The sequence below is a fragment of the Felis catus genome, chromosome E2 (assembly GCF_018350175.1).
Source record: "Felis catus isolate Fca126 chromosome E2, F.catus_Fca126_mat1.0, whole genome shotgun sequence".
Lineage (NCBI taxonomy): Eukaryota > Metazoa > Chordata > Mammalia > Carnivora > Felidae > Felis > Felis catus.
The window spans coordinates 9,325,405-9,332,544 of NC_058382.1; positions in this window are offsets into that span (position 1 = coordinate 9,325,405).

Consider the following 7,140-nt stretch of genomic DNA (forward strand, 5'->3'; position numbering starts at 1 on the left):
GAACACTTTTGTTCTTCAAAACCACGAAGGGTTCAGGGAAACAACCGAAAGGTCATATCCCTGTAACTGTTCCACTTGAGGTGTTGAGAGATAAATGACCTTTCATGAGAACAGCAAAGCAAATACTTTATAGATTATAGATAAGCCTAGATACACAATAAAAACAATGAAAGAAATTAATCAATAAGCAAAGGGCAGGAGGGGACGTTATGAGAAAACAATCATGGTCTTCCTTATTGGGTGATGACCCAAAGGAACAATTTGAGAATTGGGTGATGCCAGAAAACGTAGATGACGTAGGCTACAAGGAGATCCCTAGCAAATATAACGCCACGTTTGCTACAATCAATCGGCCAGTTCAACACACTGCGGTTGTCTGCGTCCATTTCATTTTTGTTTTGTTTTATTTTCACTTTTTCTCTGATGCCGTTCATCCTTTGGGAACCTGCTGGAGCTGGACTCCGGCAGTCAGGTAATCCCATCGTTGGTGTCACCTCATTCTTTGATGATTATTGTTACTTCTTGGTGTTGATTGTTATTTTCCACGTAAGTGGAGATTTTTGTGGCTTTTCCTTACATTTTGAGTCAATTTGGTTGGTATTCTGGACACTTGAATGTTATGTTATGAGACGCTGGGTCTTATTCATGTGCAAGGAAGATTGCGGATTTTTCAAAAAGGTTTTATTTAAAAATTTTAAAATGTTTGTTTATTTATGTTGAGATCATGAGAGGCACAGAGGGAGAGGAGGGAGAGAGAGAGAATCTCAAGTAGACTCCATGCTGTTAGCCCAGAGGCTCAAGTGGGTCTCCATCTCAGGAAGCATGAGATCATGACTTGAGCCAAAATCGAGAGTCCAAAGCCTAAACAACTGAGCCACCCAGGCACCCCAAGATTTTATTTTTAAGTAACCTCCACACCCAACATGGGGTTCAGACTCACAGCCCCGAGATCAAGAATCGCACACTTCACTGACTGAGCCAGATGTGCATCCCTGGATGTTTTTTTTTTAACCTTACAGTTTTCTTTTCTTTTAAAAAAAAATTTTTTTTTACATTTTATTTATTTTTGAGAGAGAGAGAGCACAAGTGGGGGAAGGGCAGAGAGAGGGAGACACAGAATCCGAAGCAGGCACCAGGCTCTGAGCTGTCAGCACAGAGCCCAACACGGGGATCAAACCCACGAACCGTGAAATCAAGACCGGAGCCGAAGTCAGTTGCTTAACCGACTGAGCCACCCAGGCGCCCCTAACCTTCCAGTTTTCAAAGTCTTTACCCGGCTATTCAGGCCTATCGTATGTATGTATCTATGGGACTGGGCATGGGTCTCCCCATTACCTCAGTTCTCAAAGTTCTCAGGATCCTAAATAGGGCCAGATCTATGTATACACAGGTTAAGCTTGAGCATAGGAATTCATATGACTATGAGTCCTCATCCCAGCGCCTGTCTCTCTTCATTATTGTGCTAGTGGGAACAATGGTAATTTGTAATTTTTTGTATCTTTAACTTGAAGTTGAAGCAAACTTGAATTTGAATTTTAACTTTAAAAATTTCCCAACAAAACCGGAAAAATCTTAATTAGAAAAAATTCAAAAGCACAAAATGATGAGTCAGATACATCTGAGTGTGTTAAGATTCAGAATCAGAGTCAGATAAATAATCCACAAACTAAAATGTGAACAGCAGATTATTGTTATAATATACAAAACAAGCATTGGGCATCAATATCCAAAAATAAAACCCCTGGTTCAAAACAGGCAAAAGTTGTGAAGTAACGTTTTGCAGAACATGAACCACAAGGGGCCATGAATCAATGAAAAACATTTCAACTTCTAGTTACGCCCACCTCAGATTCACCGCCCGGCCCCTTTCCACCAGGCCCCGCCCACCCCCGGCCCACGGCCCGGCCTCTTTCCCGGAGGCCCCGCCCACCTCAGATTCACCGTCCGCCCCTTTCCCCCAGGCCCCGCCCACCTCCGATCCACCGTCCAGCCCCTTTCTACCAGGCTCCGCCCACCCCGCATCCACTGTGCATCCCCTTTCCCTCAGGCCCCTCCCACCTTCGCTTCCCGCCCGGCCCCTTTCCTTCAGGCCCCGCCTCTCCCCGGCCACCCACTCCTGTCTCCGCCCCCTAGCCCCGCCCACCGCTCCCGCCTACACGTTGCGCGCCCCGCGTAAAGCGCTTGCCGCAGGCAGCACAGCTCTGGCCGCTCGTCCCCGTGCACCTTGCAGTCGAGTGGCGCTTGAAGGCGCGGCCGTGTGCACCACCTCGTGGCTCAGCAGCTTCCACGCGCGCTTGAAGGCTTTCCCGCAGGCCTCGCGGCCAAACCACCCCGCCCGGACCTCAGAGCCGGGGACGAGAGAGCCTGGCGCCGCCACTTTGGCGGAGGCGCGCCTCGGCCGCGGCGTCGGGGACCCGGCGAGGGATCGAGTACGCCCGGTGTTCGTGGACGAGCTGCACCAGGGCCGGAGCCTTCGCCCCGCCTCCTCCGGGCGCCTGGGAGAGGAGAGAGGGCTCAGTCCCTGGTCATCTCCAACCCACACCTGCAGGGCAGAAACCTGCTCCTCCCGCTCATACCCCTTCATCGAATCCCTCCGATGTTGGCTCTATCCGGAAAGTACGTCCAGAATCCGGCTACTTCTCACTCTCTCCCCGGCCGCCTCCCCTAAGCTCAAATCCTCTCTGACCCCAAGCGAGGACGCCTGTTGCCTGTCTGGACCTCCCGCCTCAGTCCTCGACCCCCAGGTAGGCTCCCCAGAGTGTGCCTGTTAACACCTAGATCAGTTCACGTCCCTCCTCAGCCCAGAGCCCTCCCGCATTGTCCCCTCTAACTCAAAGAAATGCCCAGGTCCTCAGCAGGACTCAGGAGGCCCTGCCTGACCCCCCTGCGTTCCCTCTGGGATCTCTCCTCTCTCCCCCTCTCCTGCTGGCTCACTAGGCTCTGGCCACATTGGCTTCAAGGCTCTTCAACGGACTCATTGTCTGGAACCCTCTTCCCCAAGACAGCGGCCTGGCTTCCCCCTCATCTGGGCCAGGTCCTTGTTCAAATGTCATTTCTCACTAGAGGCCTTTCCTCACCACCTATTTCAAATGGAAACTCACGCTACCCTTCTGTCTTGCCCTACCTGGCTTTACTTTTCTCCACGGCACTTATCTTTGGATGTGAACCTGGGGCTGCCCGCGTCCACCTTTCACATCCACAGGGAGTAGAGTCAGCCTGGCAATGAAATTGTCATAGACACAAACAGCTCCCAGAGAAGGCAGGGACAGCTTCTGGATGAGCACCTAGATCTAGCTGTGCCTGAAGCATCCCCTCCTTAACTTTTTGGTTGCGTGAGGCAATAAATTACCTTTTGTTGCTTCAGCAAGCTTGGCTTGGGTTTTCTGCCATGTGGTAGGCTGAATGATGGCCTCCAGCTATATTCAGGTGCTTGTGACTTTGGAAACAAGGACTATGCAGGTAGGACGAAATTAAGCGTCCTGACATGGGGAGATTATCCTGGATCACCTCGGTGGCTCTAAATGTCTACGAGTGCTCTTATAAGAGGGAGATTCGATGCAGTGAAGGCGACGGGATCAAGGAACCGAGAGGCTCCGCTGTTGACCCTGAAGGTGGAAGAAGGGGCCAGAGCCAAGGGTTGTGAGGGATGAAGTTCTAGAAGCTAAAAAGGGAAGCAGACGGCCTCTCCCCTAGAGATTCAAAGGGCGCACAGCCCTGCGAACATCTTGATTTCGGCCCTAGGGAAACGGACTTCAAACTTCTGAAGTTTGTCGTCATTTATTAACAGCAGCCATAAGCAACTAATACATGCCGTTTGCAGCGAGACTCTGAACACAGGGGGATACGTACTTGGCATTTATTTGGCGCTTTCTGTATGCCTACTGCGTGCTCACAATAACCCAGCCAGCTGCAGGGTAACTGAAGTTCAGAGAGGGCAGTTCGCGTGCTCGAGGTCGCAGAGTTTGGAAGTGAGTCGAGATCTGAATCCGGGAAACTCGGGCTCACAAACTCACCCTCACCCGCCTATGGGGGATATTCGCACACCTCTTGTGGCAGTGTTGGAGATAATGCGACTGGCTAGTATTTATTGGATACTTACGAGGCTGTAGGAACTGTTCTGAGCAATTCATGGGTATTAACCCACCGAACTCAGCCTATGAGGTGGGGACTTTGATTACCCCCATCTGACAGATGAGCAAACTGAGGCACAGGGATTAAGAAATATCCACATAAGATCGCACAGCTAGTAAGAGGGAGGGGCAAAATGTGACCCCATGATGTCCCGCCCCTCTGTGATGATGAATCCTCCGCATTTGCCAGATGGAGACCCGAGGGCCCAGGGAGGTGCAGGAATGACTCCTGCACTTAGCAATGACCAGCCTCTCCTGGGCTGGAGCCCAGGCCAGGCTGCTTCCTCTGTTGTCAACGTGCTGCCTGACCTCAGGCAAGTCAAGATGTCTCTTGGACCTCAATTTCTTCACTCGAGAAACGAGGGGGTTGCTCTGAATCAAAATGTGATGCTCAGAGCGCCCCCATCGGCATCGTGGGGAAAGGCGGGTGGGTGAAGCAGGCTCAAATTTGCGCGTCACCCACAATTCCCGAGTCAGGAGCTCTGGGGGAGGGGACACTCCTCACTATTCAACAGCCTGACTGCTGGCCATGTGCCGTGCACTGCCCTAGATTCTGGTAATAGAGCCGTGACCTCCCTCCCCTCTACTGTGGCCCAGCAGAAAATAAACAAGTAAAATACTAAGTATGTCGGATGAGGGTTCATCAAAACCAGTTGAAATGCACCCGTGTTCATGAACACACCTCGCGCACAAGGATTTAAAATGCGCTGTATCCAACAGTTTTCTTTTTCTTTTGGAGAGGGAGAGGGAGCGTGAGCGGGCGAGGGGGGCAGAATTTTTTTTTTAATGTTTTATTGATTTTTGAGACAGAGAGACAGAGCATGAGCGGGGGAGGGGCAGAGAGAGAGGGAGACACAGAATCCGAAGCAGGCTCCAGGCTCCGAGCTGTCAGCATATAGCCCGATGCGGGGCTCGAACTCACGAGCCGTGAGGTCATGACCTGAGCTCAAGCCGGACTCTTAACCCACTGAGCCACCCGGGTGCCCCAAGGAGGGAGGGAGAAGCTTAAGACCGCCTGTCCAGTGTCCCCACTCCAGTCCACCCCCCACACGGCCCCAGAAGGCCGTCTTCACCCCAGGCTGATCTTGCCCCTCTCCTGCTCGTGGCTCCCCAGCAGCCGACGCCAGCGACAGCCCCCTTGATAGGCTCCCCGCACCCGCTCCAGCATAATTCTCGAGATATTTGCCGGTGGTCCTTACATTCCAAGGGCAGCCTCTCCTTCTGCAAGTAGGTACTTAACTCTTCCACCAAGGGGCGCTAGCACCTGTTGTTATGCCCTCTCAGAGCCTCGGTCAGAATCCAACTCCTGCTACAACAAGGCACAGTTCAAACCTGCTCCGGAGGCACACACTCAACCTGGACCCTCCCCCCTCTTACACACGCAGAGGTCACCCCCAAGCACGGCCCTGATCCCCCCCGTACAAACGATGGTCTCTCCCAACCAACTTCACCCCCCTCACCCGGACTCACAATGAACCCGCCCACTCCAACCGCGCGCCTCCCCGCACGGTGAACTCGCCCAGCCAGAGGCCCCGCCTTCTTTCCTTGGCAAAAGTCTTCTAAGCCCCGCCCCGCCCTTCGAACCTGGGTCCCCCGAAGGCCTCCCCTCTTCCAATTGTTTCGACCCGTTTGTCTCCTCCCCCTTTCCCCCCCAGCATTTACCCCCGGCCTCCGCGACAAAGATCCCGCCCGCCCAAATGTCCCTTCAGTGCCCAGGACCACTTCTCCCACCCCTCTGCTGGAAACTTGGTGTGTCCCGGAGTGGCAGAAGGGAACGGGAATCGGGCGAGACCATTACCCGAAGAGGGGGTGACACAGGAAGGGCGTCCCTGTTTAGGGACCGACCGCGCCGCTGGCTCCCCTGGTGCCTTTCAGATTCGAGCGGTGTCTCCCCAGACTTCGCCACCTCCCTATCGCTGTCCCCTCCCCACTTAGTGCTGCGATCCTCATCCTTCGGGCCAGACACCCAGCCGTTCGCGGGTCCATTCACGCGCTTCCGACCGCCTCAAGCGCATGCGTGGTGCATTTTCGGAAGACTTCGCTGGCCTTTACCGTGATGTTGATCTGGTCTAACAAGTAATGGGAGACCCTCCCCATGCAGCGTCACCAAATGTCAACCCACATCTTCAGTCTCTCAAAAAGAGAACGGGAGAGTCGGATATAACGACAACCAATCACCGGAGTTCTTGGCACGCACTAGAGAGAATAAGGGCATTATTTTCAATTCTCCAACCAGCTTCGGTAGCAGAGTTAGTATTTAGCCCCATTTTCCACATCAAGAAACTGAGGGCTTGGGGTTCCTGGGTGGCTCCGTTGGTTAAGCATCGGGCCTTTGATTTCGGCTCAGGTCACGATCTCATGGTTTGTGGGCTTGGGCCCCGTGTCCAGCTCTGCACTGAAATGGGGGAGCCTGCTTAGGGTTCTTTCTCCCTCCCTCTCTCTCTCCCTCTCTGCCCCTCCCCTGCTCTCTGTCTTTTTCTCTCTCAATAAATAAACATTTTCAAAAAAACAAATGGGAGCCATTGTAAGTGCAGAGGTGGAGGTTTGGCTCGGGGGACGGGGGACTCTCCGCTGTGTGTCCATTGGCAAGTCACTGCAATTCTGTGACTTAATTTCCACAGCTGGAAAATGGGCACAATGTCCACCTCCCAGGGTGTTGGGAGGGGGGCGGATCATAGAGGGCATCTATCAAGGGGCTGGCAAGCAGGTCTAGGCCTGACCCCCTCATCCTGGGGCCTCTTCCTAGGACTGAGAGAACCTTCAGTAGCCTCCCACCCTGAGCAGACCCATTGGCCAGGATTCAGTCACGTGCCCCTTGTTAAACCAATCGCTGGCACCGTGGCTGAGATTGGCCTGGGCTAGTCATCTGAGGGTAGACTCCACCGATGTCGGCCAAGTTGTCACCTTGGCATACCGGTCCAGATGAGGGAGGAAGAGGCCTGAGCTGCCAGGGGGAATCTACTCATTTCCGGCCCCTCCATGCCATCTGGCCCCAGGAGGTCTTGTCGAT